The 22,938-nt window shown below is 52.0% G+C and overlaps 1 long non-coding RNA gene across 1 annotated transcript in view; it reads left to right on the top strand.

The window, feature by feature from the left end:
- Window positions 1-21,986, top strand: part of LOC138514261 (uncharacterized) — a 160,469-nt gene extending 138,483 nt beyond the window's left edge. The window contains exon 4 of the long non-coding RNA XR_011281902.1: window positions 21,925-21,986. This is a non-coding gene — a long non-coding RNA (uncharacterized lncRNA). The remainder of the gene's footprint in view (window positions 1-21,924) is intronic.
- The last annotated feature ends 952 nt before the right edge of the window (window positions 21,987-22,938 follow it).

Here is a 22,938-nt window from a genome sequence, read left to right as displayed (position 1 = left end):
TTCCAGCGTAACCAATAAAGAGTTGATCGTCCACTCTGACCCAGGACATGCGTGAAACATAAAAGCTTAAAGCTCTCCTAGGATCAAGCCTATGGAGCCTCTCCTCTTCCTTACCAGGATGCGGAGGAGGATAGAATGCCGGAAGAACAACCTTCTGGGCCAAATGAAATTCCGAAACCACCTTCGGAAGAAAAGAAGGACGAACTCTAAGGACAACCCTGTCCTTGTGAAATACAGTGAAGGGTGGCTTAACTGAAAGTGCCTGTAACTCACTCACTCTGCGAGCAGAAGTTACCGCAACCAAAAACACAGTTTTCAGAGTTAACAGCCTCAAAGGACAAGAATGCAAAGGCTCAAATGGAGCACCCATAAGAAACTTAAGAACAAGGTTTCAATCCCAACCGGGCACCAGGAAAGGTGACGGAGGGAACACATTAGTGAGTCCTTTCAGAAACTGTGAAATTAAAGGGATTTTAAAGTAGGAACACTTCAGACGAGCGCTTAAAGATGGACAGCGCCGCCAGGTAACCTTTAATGGTACCCACTTGCAAGCCCCTGTGGGCCAAAGAAAGTAAAAAGGACAGAACCATGGGGATGTCGCATGCAAAAGGATCCACATTCTGAACTCTGCACCAGTCGCAGAATTTACGCCAACGGTACAGAGACTTTGTTGCTGGCCGTCGGGCCGAGAGCAACACCTCCATCACGTCTTCAGGGAGGTCCCAATCTTTATACCTCAACCTTTCAAAAGCCAAGCGTGAAGGTTGAGGGATCGGACCTCTGGATGGAGAACCTGACCCCCCCCTCCCGTGAGAGCAGATCGTCTCGGTAGGGAAGACGACGTGGAGGGCAGATGGACAAGTCGAGAAGGTCCGGGTACCACGTCCTCTGAGCCCACGCCGGAGCAATGAGGATCATCCGGGAACCGAACTTCCGTAACCTCCGCAGCACTTGCGGGATGACGGGGACTGGAGGAAACGCGTACAGCAGTGGGAATGACCACTCCACAACAAACGCGTCTCCTAAGGCTCCTTTTGGAGGAAATTCCCGCGAGCAGAACCTCTCGCACTTCCGGTTGACACTGGAGGCGAAGAGATCCACTTGAGGGGTTCCCCCAAAGGGCGAAGAACTCCAGGAGAATCTCCTGAGCCAACTCCCACTCATGAGAGATCGTGCTCTGCCTGCTCAGAGCGTCCGCCGTCCCGTTTTCATCTCCGGCCAGATGAACTGCCGAGATCGAAACTTCCTGCTGGATGGCCCAGAACTCGAGCTGCATCGCCTCCCTGCACAGAGGAAGTGACCCTGCCCCTCCCCCCCCATTTTTGTTGAGGTAGTGCATGGCCACTGTGTTGTCCGTCAGGATCAGGACATTCTTTCCTCACACAGTCGGCAGAAAAGCCTTCAGGGCTAGCCTGACGGCCCTCAGCTCCAACAGATTGAAATGGAGTCTGGACTCCGACGGAGACCAACGACCGCTGACTGCCAGCTCGTTGGCATGAGCTCCCCATCCCGTGAGGGATGCATCCGTCACGATCGTCACCTCCAGCCAGGGAAGCCAAAATGGAGCCCCCTTCATCAAGTTTCCTTCGACGGCCCACCACAGAAGGTCCTGGGCGACCGAGGGCGGCACTTGAACCGTGTCCGACATCCTGCCGGAGGACTGCGACCATTGCATCTTGAGTGCCCACTGCAAAGATCTCATCCGCAGGCGAGCCTCTGGCACCAGAAGAATGCAGGATTCCATGAGGCCGAGCAACCTCAAGAACTCGAACGCTGGGAGCGTCTGGGCATGCTGAAACTTGTGCACCATCTGCTGAATGTGAAGAGCCCTCACCTGGGGAGGAAAACACTGCCCCAGGGAAGTGTCGAGCACTGCTCCGATGTACTGGAGCCGCTGTGATATAGTCAAATGGGACTTCTTTAAATTGAGGGAGAAGCCCAGCCTGTGAAGGGAGTGGCAGGTGACGGACAGATGATCCAGGACCTGCTCGGTGGAGCTCCCCCTGATCAACCAATCGTCCAGGTAGGGGTAGACGTGAATCCCCCCTTGCCTGAGATGCGCTGCCACCACCACCATGAGCTTGGTGAAAACCCTCGGGGCGGAGGTCAATCCGAACGGCAGGACCCGAAACTGAAAGTGTGAGTCGCCAACCGCGAACCTCAGGTACTTCTTGTGCTTGGGATGGATCGGCACATGGAAGTAAGCATCCTTGATGTCGAGAGACACCAACCATTCCTGAAGCTGAAGGGCCTGGAGGACTTGAGAGAAAGTAACCATCTTGAACTTTTCCTTCCTGAGGAGTTTGTTCAAACCGCGCAAGTCCATGATGGGTCTCAATCCCCGTCTTTCTTCGAAATCAAATAATAAGGGGAATACCATCCCTTGTTCCTCTCTGCTACAGGCACCAGTTCTATGGCGCCTTTCTCCAGCAGGGCTTGAATTTCCTGTGCAAGGAGCGGATCCGGACTCTGCAAAGAGAGGTTCCCCGGTGGACTGTCGTGAGGCCTCAGCCGAAAGGGAAGACAGTAGCCATGGGTTATGATCTCCAGAACCCACACATCTGAAGTAATGGCACGCCACTCTACAAGATGGTGCGCCAGCCTTCCCCCAACCGGCAAACATGGGACATGGCCTCATGACTGAGAGGTAGCGGCTGCGGCGTTACCTGAGGGCAAAGAGGCAACTGCCCGAGCGGCCTTGGCACCACGGGTACCCTGTCGTCCACCTCTGGTACCCCTGCGTTGGCCTCTGACTGCCAGCTCCTCTCGCTTTACTGAAGGACGAGTAATAGCGAAAGGAACCACCCCTCCATTGCTGTCCCCTAGGACGAAAAGGCGGAGGTTGGCGAACTGCAGCGCCCAACGACTTTGCTGCAGCTTTGGAGGTCTGCAACCTCTCAAGGCTCTCATCAGCCTTGCTGCCAAAAAGGTGTTCACCGTCAAAGGGCATGTTGAGGAGCCGGGACTGCACATCAGGAGCAAACCCCGACTTCCGCAACCACGCAAACCTGCGTATCACGGTGCTCGCCGCCATGGACCTGCTGACACATTCAGCCATGTCCAAACCTGACTGAACGGACTCACACATGGCATCCTTACCATCCTGGACCATAGCAAGGAAACCATCCCGTTCGTCCCCTTCGGGAATATGTTCAGCCGCTAACGCAACACAGTTCCACAGAGTGTGTGTGAAACAAGACAAGGCACAAATGGAGTTGGCTGCCTGAAGCACCATACCACCAGAAGAAAACACTTTCTTTGCCCAGCCATCAAAATGTTTGTCGCCCCTATCAGGAGGGATGGTAGGGTACGACGCCTGCTTTGCCGGGGCCGTGGCTGCCTGCACCACCAAACTCTCCGGAGTGGGGTGCCTGGTCAAGTAGCAGGGGTCGCTACTGGCTGGATGGTATTTTCACGACAAGGACCTGCCCACCGCCAGGAGACTCTCCGGAGCAGTCCAAGCCGCCGCCACCCTTCTCTGTAGAGCCATATGAAACGGCAGTACCGGGTCAGTTGGGGGACCAACATCAAGGATGTCCGTGAGATCATCCTGCACAAACTCCCCTGGGGGAGCAGACCATCCCAAGTACTCGGAAACCCTAGACATAAGGCGCCGGTACGAGGAATCGGCATGAGAGCCAGGCTCAGGCCTACAAAACTCCACCTCCGGAGAGGTGTCCAGTCCACTGGCATCATGCAGCGACTGCCTCAAATCGTCAAACTGACTATGGCCCGAGACCATTTCATCTGGAACCTGACTAGGAACCAGGCCATCAGAATCCTCATCCACCTCCGAAATATATTCCAGGTGGTGAAAAGAAGGCACCCGAGAGTGATTGCTCTTAACCGGAGCCTTCCTAGGAGGTTCCCCGTGCCACGGGGAACCTCCGACACCCCGGCCTCGAAAGGCGTCGAATGAATCGGCGCCGGCGTCGAGTAAATCGGCGTCGACACAGTCCTCGAAGCCGGAGCTCCGAGCGGGTCCTTCGACGACCTGAGCGTCGACGGCTCCGACGACTTCCTCGGAGCCGGAGCCTCGAGAAAGCCTGTCGACGCCCTCGACGCCTCAGACGTTGATGTCTTCCTCGAAGACATCACAGGTGCACACAGTCTCGAACGCGTCGAGGACCGGGACCTGGAACGGGTACGTCGAGAACGAGTCCCCTTGTCCGAACGGGTCCTCTCCCGTAACTCGTGCCGACCACTCTTGCGAGCGGTGTCTCTCGACCTCTCACGGACGACCCCACTCGGGGGCGCGGACGGCTTAGTACCCTGCGACTCGAGAATCGCCAGCATTTTCTTCCCGAAGGAAGCCCATTCCTCTGGCGTCGCACGGCTGGTGGGGTAAGCGACGTGCCGGGCAGAGTCCTCAGAAGAGGACCTGGAAGACGACCGCTGTCGGCGCTTCCGAGAATGCCTCGAAGAGGCCGAGGAGTGGCGAGACCAACTCCTAGATGGAGACCCACGAGACTTCCGACGATGACGCGGAGAGTCACCTCTCTAATCATCCGTCGAAAGCCCCGCAGACTTTGAATTCCGGGGCTTGGACACCACGACCTACCGACAACTTCTTCTTACGTTCACGTAAGGCTTTGGACGTGAGCGACTGGCAGTCGATACAGTCATCCGTGTCGTGGGCCTCCCCGAGGCACCAGAGGCAGGCGTCGTGCGAGTCCGTCACCGACATCTTGGACCCACACTCCCCGCACTTCTTGAAGCCCGGACGCGGGGTCGAAGACGAAGTAGAAGACATCTTCACACAAAGGATTTTCCCACAAAAACGAACAGGTTCGAAGAACCAAGAAGAACAGAACTCCAAAGAGTCGAGGCGTTAACCGAGATTCACGAAGCAACAGGTTCGCGGAAAAAACGGAACTGAGGCTACGGGCGTCGTGCGTCCTACTTATCACATCCGACGTCGTCGGAGGAGGTCATCGACGCAGGAAAAAGTTTCCGAAGCAGCACAGCTGTGGTGATTACCTGTCATAGATATGGAATACGTCGGAGGACCCAATCCCCTCGAATAAAGCATGTTAAGCCCCACTTAAAAAAGTGCTATTTAATTAGTTCCCTGCCATGATGACCCACAGTTCACATCGATTTAATTGCAGAAAATCTTTTGCATGTGTGACTTCTGGTAGGCGCTCCACTAGCTAGACTTTGTATAGTTCCTACTCAAAACATTTGCAAACTGACCCCTTTTCTTTATCTGCAAGCATTGGAGAACATGCATCTTCACTAAAGCAGACCTTATTTGAATACCTTTTTTATGATTCCAAGAGGCATCTTCAATAAGATTTTCAAAATGTCATAAAGTGTTATTTTTCCTATGTCTTTCCAAACAATGTTGTTACACCATTTCTGCCGAACAGAATTTTTATTTAAAAATGTAGTCACCAGATCCATGTCCAAGGATTTGTAAACTCTTGATTGTGCAACTACATGCAAAAGAGAGGATGCTTTTGTACAGTGGGTTGCCTCGGAACTCCCCAGTAACCAATTACAAAAGCAATCCAAAAGGAGTGTACACCGAGCAAGAAGTAACGCAATTTATTCTGGGTCCAATCCCTACTGGGTAAGCAAGATTCATACAGAATGCAGAACAGAACTGCATGAAAGGCGCTTTCAAAGATACACCCTAAGACACAAGGTTTTATATGATACAAACTAATTAGCATCAAAACACATTGCAACAATAGGATAGTCCTCCATGTGAAGCTGATTGGTAGAGTTGCGTCATTCCCCTATAGTGGGACATATATTATCCTGAATTCATTGGGTCCTGCAAACCTTGCCACATCACCCTCGACGACCTCTGTGACGTCACAGTCCAACCCACATTTTCCCACATCATAGTGCCAAAACCTTGAGACATTTTAGATGACCAGTGGATCTTTATTCATCTGCCGCCGGTCATCTCTATACGTTTCTCATGGGAATACAAGTGATCATGACACTGCAGGAGCCATGAACCATTGACAATTTACAGTTTGAATGTTGCATCTTAGGAACTCTTTGAACCTCTTCCCAGGATCATATATGCAAAGGGACAATTTCAAACCACCATGGGACATTTTGAAACCGTCAGTAGACCAGTTTCATAAACTAATATGCCGAATTATAAAAATGATTATGCATTCACTGCGTTTCCCCGGCACCCACGAGCTTCGCGTCCTGACCTCGAAAGTATCAAAGGAGGTTCCTTTCTTACCGTATGATCCTGGGAACTTGTAATTTGCAATGTGCCAGCAGCCTCTGCTGCTACTAAGCAAGTTAGTAAAATGTGAATTTGTTTCTAATGAAAAGCATGCACCGAGGCCGGTTTACAGTGCCTCAGTCTAATGTTAAGCTACATATACTTACCTGTAACTCAACTTTATTGCATATATATTATTTGCTTGAAACAATTATTTAGGGCATTCTCCAGCCTAGTGCATAGAATATAATAGAATGGCTATCAATTAAGCCCCCTATCATCTCAGCAGGCGACTCCCACATCTGGTAAATGTGCAGCTTTTTACCATGCTGAACTTGCATCTTTACCACATTATCCCCCCCTTTTATTGATGTATCAATAACTAAATATTTTCCTTCCTCCAGTCTCCACTGCTCTCTTTTTAGTGATCCATACTCTTTAGTCTATTCAGGTCACCTCCATCTTCTTACCAGTCTTCCAATGGTCCCACTATCAGCACACACCCCTGCCTATCCTTATCGCATGAAATCCAATAGGCATCATAGTTCTCTATCTTTTGGCAGTATTGTAACCCAATCAACTTAATCATCAACTTTTTCACCCTTGGCTTGTTTGTTTATGGGCTTATTTTTATCATTTGCCCTGTCAACATTCAGGGGCAACATACATGTTCCTCTCCTTTTGTTAGTATAGAGTCTCAAAATAGTTTTGGCAATGCAGAAGGAGACAAGCATGAGGACCAACGCGCGGGGACAGTCACTTTAAATACTCCTGAGAGCCAAGCGGGCAGCCAGGCAAAAGGGGTGTTCAACCAGTTTGCCCTCTTCTTATGTAGTGTATGTATTTCATTGATAGCTGCTCTCAATGTTCCATTCAATGCTTCACCATTGGGCACTATGGTACACCAGCTGCTTCCTATCTTGGCACGAACTGCTCCCTCTATGGCAGTGAGAAGGTGCAACACATACCTAGTCTGGAGTGCCAACAAACTTAATGCCCTTCGCTCTTCCTTTACTGCATTAAGGCCCTTTTTTTGTTGAGTTGGCCAGTCTCAGTAACTCATATCTTGTGAGCTGCAGACACTTGGCATTAGCTGCAGTTTGCCCCCCTGGAAGTGGTTTTCTTAGAACAGTCGAAACTCAGCAGGAATTGCTGGCACATTTTCTGCACTCTTCTTAGGCCAACCGTTTTCTCTCCTCTTTCTGTTTAGTAGTGCTTGAATTCTTTGCTGCATCATTTCTTCCTTTAGCAAAATTGACTACTCCTTTAAAGAAAGCCCCATGTTGTTGTTGCTTCAGGGCACCACCAGGACAGGGCTGTGCAGCGTTACAATCGCACAAGCCCCACTCCATTCAGCAGGCCTTTGATCCACACACCCACCACAGGTCCATAAGGACGGCTGTCCCTTGCATCCGTGCCGCACTGGTCATCACTTTGGCACAGCCGGTGTTAGTTCCCAAATGGATGGACCCACTGGACCTGAACTATAGAGGGAATCGTATAAAGTTCTTCATGTAAACTGGTACGAGTTTCACCTATCCAAGTCAATGCATGTACATATTTCACCGAAACTGCCTTGCAGCTATTGTTTACATTGGACACATTTTGTTGGAATCCCACTAAACCTTCAGCACAACATTGCATTATTTCCCCCCTCCCATTGGCCACCATACCACACTGCTCCTTTTATTCTCATTAATGGTGACACCAGGGAATGTTATGTCCCTCTTTATCTATACACTGCAATTGTTTGTGTTCACTAATCATCTGCTTCCCCCCTTTTAGAGCCTTCTGTTATATATTCAACTATCCTCTTTTTGTTTTTTGCATACCGCTCTGGCATTGTTTTGCTCTATTTCCTTAAGTGAGGACTCAATGGAAAGGGGAGAGTCCCCTTTCCAACGAACCCTTAATCAAGGAGATTAACCACTGAAACACCAGGGTATTGATTTTGCCCCCCCTCCAAGCCAAACAGGCCCCCAACCCCACCACAAAAAAGGGTGGGGGCACAATGTTTTGCCTTTTGGGGGGGCAGATGGTTTTGCACCCATTTGCCCCCAAGGAAGGAAAAGCAACATTCCACTACATTGTTGGTGGCACACTTGGGGGCAACAGGGGGCTGGCCCAGTCCCTGGGGGCCAGCCCTCTCAGGAATCCCCTCTCCCACTGTGGGACACCTCTGTTCTGCTTCTCCGGGTGGGCAAAATTGAGGGTCTGGCTCCATTTTGCCACTTCTGGGAAGCAGAAAGGAGTACTATGCTACAAAGCAAAGGATTTTAGGGGGGTTGGGGACGAGGGCTGTTTGGCCTGTTGCCCGTCGCAGCCCCACCAGCAGTTCTGGATCTCTGGCTGAGCTACGTTAGAGCTTTTTTCTCCGTGGAGGGACTGGGACCCCGCCGGGTCACCCCAGGATTGCTGCTGGGCTGGGGAGGGGGGGGGGAAATTGGCATGTACGAGGCAGACGCCCAAGGCTGGGGGTAGCAGCTCTGTCCTTCCTAGATGTCTGTACAGGCTACATTACAGCTCTTGCCTCCGGGGAAGGATGGGGACCCTGCCAGAGTTCAGTGGGACCGCCGCAGGGCTTGGGGGCAGTCGTCCCAAATGGGAGACAAGCCCGCTGAAGCATCCCTGGCCGTTCTGTAGCTCTGGCTGTGATGCGCTACAGCTGTTCCATCCAGGGAGGGAATGCGTCCAGGAGCTTATCCTCTTTGGAGAGGATTTGGGCCGCTGCCGTGGAAGATACAGAGGCCGGCTTGGACTGAAGGGTGGCTAATGCCAACACTGTTGAAGGTAGCGGACAAGCCGAGAAGGCTTTCTCTTCCGAGGCGTGAAGCTTGTATCGTGCGTCAATACTCTTCTTGAGATGTAGCCCGGTATGGGGTTTATCTCAGACCATACGTGCCTTAGCCAAGACGTCCTTCTGGAGGAACAGGCCGGTGCACTCCTGAGGTGACAGCGTAAAGGCCCCAGAAAGCACCCCTTCCTGTGCAGTGGGGGCCTCAGGTACTGGAATATCAAGTAGGTACTGGAATTTCAAGCAGGGCCATCATATCCAGGACCCGGTCATGACATGCCCTAACAGAGCGGGGCTGTCATCGCTGTCCTGGTCCACTTCAGGCTCATCCAGCGAAGCAGGAACAGAAGACGGGTCCACTGCGCGTAACACCTTAGGATTTAAAGGGTTATCCTGCGCTGCCGGTGTCTTTTCTATGATGGAGACGGTGCGACAGGAAGCAGTGAAGGAGTTGGCACCACCAGGACCTGCATAGGAACAGCCGGGGCAGAAGGTGGGACAGGAGGTTCAAGGTACATTTCCCTGAAAAGAAATTTAAAATACACCCTCATGGGGTTAAATCGTAGGAGCCTGTGAAACTTCCCAAAAAACGCATCCTCAGACGAAGGTTTAGGTCCTGGAACAGGCAGAGGCCACTGGTGAGGGGCATACCCCAATGAACGCAATGTGGATGGTTGCCAGGATGGCCCACCGCCGGCCGGAACCACATACATCAGTGGCGCGGAACCAGGAAGGAGCGAGACTGTATGAGGCAGCAGTGCCCGAGCACGCCAGTCGAATGAAGGTTTTTGTTGTCCTCATAGCATAAAAAAGGCTGCTCAGCCCCAAAAAGAAATGCTCCCAGCACCAGACGTCGTGAACGCTGGTGTAATAAAAAGGTATCCGAAATGGTCACGGTGGACCATGGAGGTTGGGCTGCCGTTTTGTCGACACCTGGGGAGCACTGCGTCATAGGTAATGGGGAGGCAATCGTCTCCTCAGGGGACTTAAGTGTCATGATGCCCGCTCCCGGGGAGCCGGTTCAAGCCCGGCGTCCCCAAAAGCGGACATCCAGTCCCCAAGGAAGGACCCAGCAACCCCATATAGGGGCCCTTTGGACAGTGTCCTGGCGCCATAGGCGCCAGGCTCATTATGGGAATGCTTGGGTGCACTTTCCTGATGCAGACCATGCTGCAGAATCCCGGCCTCCTTGAGGCCTGAAAGGAACTACTTTACCTGTGGGACTAATTTACCATCCGGGCGTGGTCGGGGAAGGATACATACCTGATTGGAGGAAGGATACATACCTGGAACTTCTTCCAAGGGTATTTAAATCCCACCCAAACAGCCACACGTGCTTCGCGTTGTTCTGCATCTAGCAGCTGGACGCTCACCGTGTCTGCTCCTGCATCCTGACTTCTGCCACGCCTGCCAGCATCCTGGATCACCTGCAAAGGAAGAGAAGAAGAGAACAGTAGAAGGAAAAGTCCTTACCTGCTAAATCCGCATCCCGGAGACATCTCGCCGACAATCCTGAAAAGGAAGACTTTAATTTAAAAGCTCATCGCGTCGATCGCTGCAGCGCTGCATTCCACTCACCTTTACAGGGCGCCTCCATGTTCAGCAGCGATCATCCGGATTCGCAGTCATGCCCCAGCGCCTAGGGAGAAAAAAGACCAGAACAAAAGGTGAGAGAGAGAAGAGAATAAGGAAAGTTAAATCTCCATGTTAAGACTTACCTGTTGATTCATTCCCTCTTCATTTCGGGTCCGCGCCGCATCCTGGCATTTCCGGATCCCGGCCCCTAAGGGGAAAAAGAGACATCAGCGTTAATGAGCGAATGAAAAGACATTACCAAAAAACGCTCATTAAAGACTTACCTGATTTCTACAAGGATTTCACCTCTCATCTCGGGTCGGTGCCTGTTCCCCGGCATTCCATACCCCGGCCCCTATGGGGAAAAAGACACTAGCATTAGTACATTAATGCATGGACACAAGGGGAACCTCTTATCAAAAAACTTACCTGGAAGCCAAGCAAGTTTGGTTCTCACCAATCCGAAAATCCAGTGAAGTAACTGGATACCAACGCGCCCCTGCTTCAGAAGCAGGATGGAGAGCTCGTCCTTCCAGACCCTAAGGTGAGACGCTACGAGAAATCACAGAAGGGTTTCAAGGAGGGTGAGATGGGAAAGTGGGAGGCCGATTGCATTACCCCGCAGACAGTTAATCCCCTGTTTTCGCCTACGGAAGGATACTTCTGCGAACCAGACAAGCCAGATTTGGGGGCCCGGTCCAGTCCGTCTTCCGAACCCTGGGCATCACCTTAGAAGAGGTCACAGCAGCGCAAACTAGGCCAGCGCCTCTGTGGGAGTCAGGTGAGCGTAACAGTAAGTGACACTTTAGCCTTGAAACAAGGATCTGCGGGCCAAGCAGGTGCGCGCAGATCTTGCATGTTTACTGGACATTTTAGGAACTGCCCCAGAATTAGCCTCCAGTGGAGGAGCCTCGGTAGAGCCGGTTCTGGAAGGCCTGTGGTCCTTGACCGCCTTCTTTGCCCCCTCGACAGAACCAGTACCACCACGACCCTGAGCGTGGGACGGTTGAGGAACGTACTTCACCAACAAGACCCTCAAAGAGGATCCCTCGATTCTGTTGGTGCTGGATTTAGCCACAAGAAGAGGTACCTCCGGTTTTAACCCGGGACGAATAGCTCCCTCAAGAGGCACCTCGAGCCGTGATTCGGTGTGGAAAGCTCCAGAAAAGGAGACCTCAAGGCAAACCCTAGTGTCCAGAGCCACAGAAGAACTGGGCTGAACTTTAGCACCCAACCACTGAACCTCGGAACGGTGTCCGGTTTTGGCAGGTGTGCTGCAGGGACCCTTAGAGACGACTCTGGAGCGCCTCTTCGGACCCTTGTGGGGCACCTCTTGTGGACCCCTGGTAACAGAGCTACTCAAGCCCCTCCCGGTCCTGGAAGACCCCAGGAAGGCGGCCCATGGCTGGGGCGCCCTAAAATGTAAAGAATTTACCAGGTGTTTCTTCTTTTCGTCGATCAAGAGATGAAAATGAGGTGGAGTAAGGCGCTGAAACACCTCCTCCCACCAAAGAAGCCGACGGGAGTGCACGGACGGAGAGGGAATCGCAATAGAAGCACGAGTGGGGATTCGCCACCCGCAAAACAAAGTCTGCATGAAGAACAGGACACGAACCCGAGACACTCCGGCATAGACGGAGGACTAGATGACCATGGAGCAGGAAGGAAGGACAAAGGGAATAAAAAGAATAAAAAATACTGGCGATGCCAGTGCGTCCAGCACGACCATGCGGAGAAAAGGACTGAAGGGCGATGCGTGGGGCGGAGCTCATTAGGGCGGGGATACGGCCACGTGCGGTACCACGCGTAAAAATAAAAAGTAAACAAAATCAAACATTTTTGATGCTTTTTTACAAAAGTGCTCTGGTCCCGTCCCAAAGGACGGAATGTCCACAAGTATGGAGGAAAGGGGACAGGACGAAGGAGTATTGAGTATTTTTCCCTACGTTTTGGACTTTGCGTGGCCTTGTGGGTAATACATTCTAGTGGGATTTGCCAATTTAAGACCTCTTTGGACTCCATAGGTGTCTTTTAGAAATGCTTAAGGTTCCCTGTTTTTCCTTAGTGGCTGCGACACCCCAGGGCCAAATCTGTGGTTTGTCCAGAAGACCAAATACAGTAAAAATGTTGTCTTCCCAGCCCTTTGGTATACCAGTGGTTTAGCCTTTTCCCTTTGCTCCCAGGTTAGTGCACTGACTCATGTGAGGTACCAGTTTTAATCGGAAAACACCTGTGGGAAGGTTGGACATTTGTTGTTTTCTCTTGGTTTTGTTAACTTTTTCATACATTATCTACTGCACTTGGGTACACAACCCTTTCATTTCCCAAATGTGACCTACATTTAGTCGCCGCTTTAGGCACTGTACACTTTTGTAACCTGCGCAAGTCACCTATCCTTCAAAAGGTCTGTCTGTGCTCTTTCAAAAAATGTATGCTTAAGACCACCAGGTGGCATGGACCGTGATGGCCGTCTGAAGTTGCTGCTCCGCCCGAGCACCGTTACACTGGAGTTTGCTGCCCCCCCACGGCAGAACAAAGTTACTCACCGTAGTGACCATCTTACTCCTAGTCCATAGTCCCCTTTCCTCCACACTTGTGGGACATTCCGTCCTTCGGGGCCGGACCGGAGCACTTTTGTCAAAAAGCATCAAAAATGTAATTTTTGTCCTTTTTTCATTTTTAAGTGGAGCCACCGCACGTGGCCGTAACAACGCCCTCCTGAGCTCCACCCTGCGTATCGCCCTTGAGTCCTTTTCTAGCGCAACGTCTGCGACCATTTAAGCACCAATAGAGGATTCTTTTTAGAGGGGGCGGCGGGCATATGGAGGAAAGGGGACTATGGACTAGGAGTAAGATAGTCCCCTACAATGAGTAACTTTGTTATACTTCTACGCCCCGTCCCCTTTCCTCCATACTTGTGGGAGATTCCCAAGCACAACCAGAGGTATTATGGGTGGGTGGAAAATCCCTTCACTGAAACAGGTTTTTGGAGGACAGCCTGGCCAAATTGGGCATTCGCCCTGGAGGTCAGCTCTAAGCAGTAATGCTTAGAGAAAGCCGAGGGGGAGGCCCATGTAGCCGCCTTGGCGATGGACTCCCAAGGAGCATACTTTTGGAAGGCAACAGCAACCGCTTTGCTGCAAACTAGATGTGCATGGATGCCCTTTGGTGGTTGAAGGCCTCGGATATATTTATAGGCCTCTGAAATACATGAGGCAATCCAGCGGGAAATGGACACTTTAGAAGCTGGTTTCCCTTTCGGGTCACGGAATGTAACAGAGTTGTGAAGAGCTCCCGAGTTCACTGGTTCTATCGAGGTAAAACTTCAGTGCTCGCCTGACATCCAAATTGTGTAGAAGTCTTTCGGCATCAGATGCCAGGTTTGGGAAGAAGACTGGTAAGGAGATCGATTGGTTCAAATGAAAGTCAGTAACCACCTTAGGCAGGAAGGAAGGAGGAGTGCAAAGCAAAACTATCCTTACGGAAAGCGCTTGTAGTTCGCTTACTCACCTTGCGGATGTTATTGCAATCAGAAAAGCAACCTTCCAAGAAAGGAACTTAAGATCAGTACTTCCAACGGCTATGGCATAAAGCAGTGAGGCCCATATTTAAATCCCACTTGGGATGAGGAGTCTGCACCGGTGGGAAAAGATGAAGTCCAGCAAAATGCCTTTTATTGACTGGATTAGTCAATGAAACGAAACAGCTGTCCGTGGACAGGTAGGCCGCAATGGGAGATAAATAAGTCCTGCAAGACAGAACATGAATGCCAAATGTTGCCAGGTGAGACACAAAGGATAGAACGGTGTCGACCGTAGCATGCCTGGGATCAAGCTGTTTAGCTAAGCATCAGTGGCAAACACAGCACCATTTGCTCCTATATTGGGCCCTTGTAGAAGGCTTCTTGGCCGCTTGGATAATGCGCATATTGTCTTTGGACAGATTGAACTGCGCTAACAATCTGAACTCAGGCACCAGGCTGCAAAGCTGAACGATTGAGGGGAGCGGTGCCACAGCTGGTGAAGAAGGTTGGGTATCAGCAGCAATCTGATCGGAAGAAGACTCAACAGATGCTGAAGTCCCGAAAACCAGAATCTGGCTGGCCACCAAGGAGCTATGAACAGGAGAGTGCAGTTTGATGCAGCCCCAAGCTTGCAGAGTGATTAGTGAATCAGTGGCAATTGAGGGAAGGCGTACGCCTTCATGTTGTCTCACAGAATCTCAAGGGCATCTCCCAGTTAGGACGCTCCAAGCCCGTCCCTGGACGCATAAAGAGGAAGTTTTCTGTTTGTAGAAGTCGCAAAGAGGTCCACCTCTGGAGTAGCCCATTGATGGAAGATGTTGGAGTGGACATCGCTGTTCATCTCCCACTTGTAACTGGCTGCCAACTGAGTGAGTCTGCAGTCACATTGATGTGACCCTGGATGTGTACAGCCTAGAAGCCAGACCTTTTACTGGATGGCCCAGTCCCAAATTTGTATGGCAAGATTCGCAATGAGAGATAATTTGGTGCCTCCCTGCTTGATGTAAAACATTGCCACTGAATTGTCCGTGCGAATACCGACTACTCTGTTGGTGATAGACAGTTGAAGGGCTTTAAGTACCAGGAACACAGCCAGGAGTTCCAGGTAATTGATATGAAACTGCTTGTCCTGATGCGTCCATAGGTCGAAAACCTGGCGGTGATGCAGCGTTGCGCCCCACACCAGAAGGGAGGAATCTGAAGTAACCGTCACTTGTGGGCAGGGCTCCTCGAAGGAGGACCCCACTGAAAGGTTGTTGGTCGAGGACTACCATTGTAGATCTGCCGTCATGCAGGATGAACAGGAATTATCTTGGAATCCGGATCCGATGCCAGAGACCAGCAGCTCCAGCGAGTTAGCTGAGTGTGCCTCATCTTCAGACGTACGAAAGGTAGAGCAAGCACGCAAGAGGCCATGAGACCCAGAAGTCTTTGGAACCACCAGGGCGTCCTGTGCGAGGACTGGAGGAAGAGCTGGCAGTAGTCGAAAGGTCTGAAATCCTGTCCGCTGTTAGGAACACCTTGGTACTGACCGTGTTCCAACGGAAACCTAGGAAAATCAGGTCTTGAGAGACCATCATGGAACATTTCTGCCAATTCACCGACAGTTAACATGGAACAGGAGCTGAAGGAGAGACTGAAGATTGGTCAAGGCCGTCTGTGCGCAGGAGACAATCATCTAAGTATTGATAAACATGAACCCCTGCAGTCTGAGAAAAGCTGGAATGACCGACATCTTCGTAAAGACACGCAGTGCCGAGCTGAGACCAAAAGGGAGTACACGAAACTGGAAATGTTCCGCTCCCACGGAGAACTGCAGATATTTTCGATGCAGGTTCCGAATCAGAATGTGCACGTATGCATCCTGGAGGTCTACCACACTGAGCCAGTCGCCCTTCCGAAGAGAGGACTTTATCTGGCAAGGTGTGATTATCTTGCATTTCTCTTGGGGGAAGAGAAAGATTGAACTGGGAAAGATCGAGGATAGTGCGCAGGCCAGCCTGGTTGGGTTTGGGCACTGGACAGATGAGATTAGAAGCCCTCCTCTTTCTTCGCGAGGGAAACATGCTCCACTGCTCTCAGGTCTAGAAGTTTCTGTACCTTGGCTCTGAGGAAGGGCAACCCAGTCAGCTGGATGGGAGGGTTGTAGGGTAGGGGGGAGGGGCAAATGGAGTGGCCTCTTAGGTGATGGTCTACCACACCTCCAGAGACGACGAAATTCATCCTCCCACCGGAGTCTCGTGCGACCAACAAAAAATATAATTTGGATGATTTGCCAGCAGGGAGACTACCTGTCCCTGGAGGAGGCTGATGGGCGAGAGAAAAACCGGCCACCTTGCCGCTGCTGCTTACGGTGGGGCCCGCCACCCGGAGCCTCAGATTGGCATGCACGGCGATCCCGTAAAACCCAAAATCCAGAGAAGGACCGAGTTGGGACCCTGACCTTTGTGTGTAAGGAGCCTTAGCTGGAGTTTTCGCCAGGACAGACAAACACTTGGCTGTTTGATTGCTCGCCTTAGTGAGTTCCTCTTCTTTGGAGGAATGGAACAATTCCTTGCCATCAAAAGGAAGATCCAGCACCTTGTCCTGCACTTTGAGAACTTCGTAGCATGGAGCCACATTGGCGGGAGATGTCAACCCCGATCATAAGGCCTCAAGCTGAGGTATCCACATGGTGTGCAGCAGCCTCCAGTAGATCCTGTGCCAACATTCTGGCATCTCGACAAACCGGCCTTGATGTCCTCGAGCCTAGCCGTAGGAATACATTCCTGGAAATCGGCTAGCTCCCTCCACAGCTTGACATTGGACGTTGCCAGGATAAGCTCGGTGTTAACCTGACGAAGTTATAGCGCCAAGTCAGGCTAAGACTTTCTTGCCAATGGCGTCAAGAAGCTTGTCCTCCTTGGAGAGGATATGGGCTGCTGCAGTGGAGGATGTAGTGGGCGGCTTGGATTAGAGGGTGGCTGCTGCCAGCACTTTCTACAATGGAACCGGACAAGCCGACATGTCCTCGGTGGAATGAAGCTTGTATCAAGGGTCTATCCTCTTCTTGAGATGCTGCCCGGAATGAGGTTTTTCCCCAGACCTTGGAGGCCTCAGCCAAGATGTCCTTCTGGAGGAACAAGCCGGTGCGCTCCTGAGGAGATCGAGTAAAGGCTCCAGAAAGCACCCCCTCCTGTGGAGTAGGGGCCTCGGGTACTGGAATCAAGCAGGGCCATCTTGTCCAGCACCCGGTCATGAAATGCTCTAATAGAGCGGGGCAGCTCAAAGTAGGAGCAGAAGAGTGATCCGCCGCACGTGGCGCCTCAGGCCCCAAAGTATTGTTTGGCATAGCACCCGACATCTTTTCTATCGGGGGAGGCAGAGGAGGAAGTGGTGGAGGAGGTCCTGCAGGCAGAGGTGGAGGAGGTGGCACCACCGGGGCCTGCGTCGGATCTGCTGAAGCAGGGGGCGGTACAGGAGGTCTAGGATAAATTTCCCTAAACAGATCCTTAATGTACATCTTCATGGGATCAGAATGCACAAGCATCTGAAATAAAAAAATAAATACATTTTAAAAAAAACACATCATCAGAGGAAGTTGTGGGTGTGGGCAGAGGCCACTCAGAAGGGGAATACCCCCATGAATGCAATGAGGACGGTTGCCAGGAAGGACCTCCACCAATTGGGTCCACATAGATCAGGAGTGCAGAACCAGGAGGGAACGAGACTATGAGGCAGCGGTACCCGAGCACACAATCGATTGAAGGGCGGAACAGGTTCTTGTTATCTACATGGCATGGAAAAGGCTGCTCAGCCCCAAAAGGAGCCCCCCAGCACCAGCCGTAGTGAACTTTGGTGTAAGAGAGGTAGTCAAAATAGCCGCTGTGGTCCGCGGAGGTTTGTCGACACCTGAGGTGAACTGCATCACAGGAGAAAGTGAGGCAATGGTCTCCTCAGGGGAGTCAGGGTTATTTATAACATTTTTGCCTTGAAACAAGGACCCTCAGCAGAGCCAGTACTGGCAGATCTAGAGTGTTTACTTGATACTTTAGGGACTGCCCCAGAATTAGCTTCCTGTGGATGAACCTCGGCAGAGCTGGTACTCGAAGTCCTGAGGTGCGTGACCACCTTCTTTGCCCCCTCGACAGAACTGGTACCACCACGCCCCTGGGCATGGGAAGGTTGAGGGATATACCTCACCGCCAGGACCCTCAAAGAGGCTCTCTCAATTCTGCTGGTACTGGATTTAGTCCCAAGAAGGGGAACCTCAGGATGGAACCCGGTACGTTTAGCTCCCTCAGGAGGGGCCTTGAGCCGAGACACGGTGTGGAAAGCCTCAGAAACCTAGACCTCAGGGTGAACCCCGGTACCCAGAGCCACAGAAGAACTGGGTTTAACTTTAGCCCCCAAAAGGGGAGCCTCAGAAGAATGTCTGGTTTTGGCAGGCCCATTGTGGGGACCTTCGGAGGGAGCTCTGGTGCGCCCATTAGGCCCCTTGTAGGACACCTCAGGGATACCCCTGGTAGAAGAGCTACTTGAGCCCCTCCTGGACCTGGTCGACCCCAGGAAGGAGGCCCCTAGCCAGGACGCCCTAACCAGTAAAGAACTCACTGAGCCTTTCTTTTTCTCGTCGATGAAGAGCTCCAAATGCGGTGGAGGTGAAACACCTCCCACCGAACAAGACAACGATGGAGTCGCAATAAAAGCACAAATCCCAACGGTGTTCCGGGCCTAGACACTCCAGGCAAAGAGAGTGGGGATCTGCCCTTGCAAAACAGCGTTTGCAGGATGAACAGGACAAATCCCAGACGCTCCGGCATAGATGGAGGACAAGATGACCGTGGAACCGGAGCAGGAAGGCAGGGCAATGGGAATGAAAAATTCCCAGAAATTCTAGTGCGTCCGGCACAGACCATGCAGAGAAAAGGACTGAAGGGTGGTGGGGGGGCTTCTCAGGAGGGCGGTGTTACGGCCACGTGCGGCGGCCCCGCGTATAAATAAAAGGGCAACAATTTAATTTTTGATGCTTTTTGACAAAACTAATCCTGTCCCGTTCCGAAGGACGAAATGTCCCACAAGTATGGAGGAAAGGGGACAGAACGTAGGAGTATAGCCGTAAAGTGCAGTTTTTGGACCCCCGAGGTCCTAGACGGGGTTTTGAGTTAAGGCACCCCGCTTCCTTGGTGCAAAGAGTGGAGAACCCACATGAAGGCTGCAGTGGGCCTGGCGCGTGGAGAAAAACGATTCAACATGTGCCCTGAGCGGGCGATTGGCACCACCCACAAGGTGAAAGGAGGACCGGAGTCTTCTGCTGGTGGGGGCGGTACCCCTCACACTGTGCAGGACACGGAAGCTGCGGTGAACCCCGGGGGGTGAGGAAGCGCTGCAGCGGCACGGTCGGGAAACAGAGCGTGAACCCGGGCGCTCCTACAGTGAGAGCAGGCGACTTCATCGGAGAGTACTGGGGTGCAGGCACCGGGGGGGGGGCGGAGGAGAGCCAGGGAGAAAGATCACCCACGCGCGGAGCATAGTCCCTCTTCCTCAACTCTAAACGGTGTTGAACGGGGTATTGTGGCGGCCTGCCCTCCCCCTGGTGCTACAACGGGTGGGGGCAGGGAATGATGGCAAAGCTGAGCTTTAGGGCCCAGAGCGGTGAAAACACTCCCCAACTCCCAGGAACAATAAAAAAAGAAGATTAACAGGAGAGGAGGGGGGGGGGGGACTCAAGGCAATAAAGAAACAGAGGTGAAGAAGGCGAAGGAGAGGATGGCACACACAGAGGAAGTACTGGGCCCCAGTCCCAGCAAAGGATAAACACAGACCACAATGGGAAGTGAGGAGCTGCTCTCACCGAAAGGGATAGGGAAGCCTTGGGGAGCTTGTGCCCAAACACACAGTGGAGTGGGGACCAGAGGAGATGGTTCGGAATTTGGTCTGTGGAGGATGCACAGAGCCTAGGGGGTTGATGGTTCGGGACCAGGAGTGAACTGCCAAGGGAAGTTAGGCAAGCAAGAGTACAGACCCCCTGGGTGATGCCCAGAACAGTGAGGCCATAGCCACAGTGATGTTGGTGCTTGAAGCCCACATGAGGCCCCGGAGAAGAGACGGCCCGCCTAGGAATTGAAGTGAAGACAAGGAGGGGCCAGTGGTGGTCAGCAGGTGTGCTGAACTTTGAGGGACATTGCCTGGGGCCATGCTGGAGGATGGTCAGGAACAGCCGGGACAAGGAAGTGTGGCGCAGGCGTGAGTACAGTCACTTCAACACTTCTGGAGGGGCCTTGCTGACAGCAGGGGGGAGGGAGGGGAGCCTCCTAACCCAGGCTGAGATGGCAGCAGGGGAAAGTACACCGGCGCCAACTAGAGATAACCTTCAGGACATACTTCAAGGAATTAAGGCGATATGGACAGACATTGAAGCCTATATATGAGACCTAAAGTGCCGATTGGACAAGCTGGAAGATAAAATGTAGGGGGATGGAAAATAACCACTTGCAGGTGGACCTCCTGGACATGAAGTATGACCTGGAAATGCCAAAGAAACCATTTTGAAGCTGGACGACCTGGAAAATAGAGAGCGCCGGCACAACCTACGCATTGTGGAGGTTGGAAGGAAGATGCAATGACTAATCAACCAGCTTTTTGTCTTGGGGGTGGGTAGGTGGTACAGCTGGCAAAGGCGCATAGAGGAGGCGGTGGAGGAGGAACGGGGCCAAGATCCATAGTGGTCCACTTTCTGAGATAGATATCGGGAGAACATGGAGGTCCTGGAGAAAGCCAAGAGGTTGGGGAGTTTCCAATATGAAGAGGACTCGATCAGGGTGTTCCAAGAGCTGTTGGGACTCACCCTAACGCGCCGCAGATTTTGCGCCCCCTCACGCAATGGAAGGGGCATAAGATATCGCTTGTCTTTCCCATTTGCGCCGTTTGAGAAAGGGGAGGCAGATTAACGAGTTACAGGATGCGCATCAGGTTCTCCAATTCTTCAAGGGAGAATCCTAAGGAAGGTCAAGAGGGGTCGGCGGCCGCACCAGCAGAAAAGCGTAGACCTGAGGGCCCGCAGAGCGTTAAGAAGAAAATGCTGGGTGGCAGGAAGTTTAAAAAGTTGAACACCCCTCCACAGAAGAACTCAGGATATTCCTGTAGGGGTGGAAAGGGACGGCACAGACATGATAGACTAGAAGGCTAAGCTATTTGAATGATGTGTGAGGGGGGGGGATGGCATCTGAAATTATGGGCTGGGCTATGCAGCCCCAGTATTGAAGGGGACAGTGAATGGGCGGTTGTCAAGGGCATTCGGATTACAAAAGGAGGACTAGGCAGGGTTGCCCCCTTAACCACTCCTATTTGCATTAACACTGGAGGTGTCAGCAGAACGGGTAAGGAGGGCCCCACAGGTGGAGGGCATTAGGGCGGGTACGAGGGAGTTCAAACTGGGACTTCAAGCGGACGACATGCTGTTCTGTTGCACCTGGTGAATCCCATCAGCTCTGTCCCACCAGCACTGGCGATAATTGAGGAATATGGGCCGTTCTCAGGTTTTTAAAATTAACAGACAAGTTGGCGATCTTCCCGATCGCCGAAGGGGATACCAGGGAGACCGAGGGGCCCGGTCCCCTGGGACTGCAGATACAGCTCGATAGTATTAGACATTTGGGACTAAATATCGTCAGACCGGGAGAGGACTTGGGTGGAGCCACCTACCCCCCTCTTCGATAAATTAGCATAAATGGTAACCTGGAGCAAGGGACAGCTGTTGTGGATGGGGAGGCTTAATGCAATATAAATGAAGCTGCTCCTGAGAGTAATTATATATATATTTTATTTTTTTTTGTTTTTTGTTTTTTTTTTTTTCAGATGCTGCCAGTCCGGGCTCCAGAGGCGCACCGAAGAGAAGGTAAGTCGCGGATCTCGCGGGTGGGTTATGAAACACTAATATTACCAAAGGATCGAGGGGTGTGGGGCTCCCAGGCCCAATGTTGTATTACAGGGCAGCATAGCCTAGGGCAATGGTCCAGCATCTGAGGGAGGATCCAGAGAGACAATGGGTATACTTAAAGAATCAACACATGCTCCTGGCAACGGTGGGGGAATGGCCCTGGGTCCCGAAGGGGAGGCTCCAGAGGAGAATCCCTGAACACCCTTTTCTTGGGGTCCATTGGAAGGTGCTTGGCATGGGAGGAAGAATGGGCGGGATCACCACATGGCCCTCACAGATGAGCGATATATGGGCACCCCGGTGTGGGACGCTATACCAGAAGTCTCAAGGTATCAGGCGTGGTTTGAGGGCGGGCTCTCCAGGGTGAGACAACTGTGAAAGGATGGGAAATTCGTGAGTATCCAAGAGCTGGAAGAAGCCATAGCTATAGGCAAACTTTCAGTGCTCATTTACCTTAGGTTGAAGGGCATTTTTATGGCGGAAAAGTAGAGGGAGTTGATTCAGAGGGATCTTACGCCAGTGGAAAGGGTCCTGGATGGACACAAGGAGATGAAGGGTCCTATTTTGCGTCTCTATGGGTCCATGCTAGAATCGAAGCGGGGGGGGGTGGGGGGTGGGCGTCCCAAGGGCTATGCCAGAGAGTGACCTGGGATGAAAACCTCTGGCAACAGATGTGCCGGAGAGCCTTCAAGACAACGATTTCTTGCCAATATAAGCTTCACAGCATGAAATTATTGCACTGATTGCAGTACGACCTGATGCGGCTATCCAGGATATTTCCACAGTGAATCCCCAATGTTGGCATGGATGTGGCAGGGCTGCAGACTAATGGCAAATGTGGTGGGACTGTCCTAGAGTGCAGATGTACTGGGCAGGATTAAGGATGCAGGGGGAGTTTGGGCCAGATCCAATGTTGATACTTTTTAGTCTTG

Source organism: Ambystoma mexicanum, chromosome 12 (genome assembly GCF_040938575.1).
Source record: "Ambystoma mexicanum isolate Mex_15411 chromosome 12, UKY_AmexF1_1, whole genome shotgun sequence".
NCBI lineage: Eukaryota > Metazoa > Chordata > Amphibia > Caudata > Ambystomatidae > Ambystoma > Ambystoma mexicanum.
Note: the sequence above shows the minus strand (reverse complement) of the source record. Positions and strands in the feature narration are given on the sequence as shown.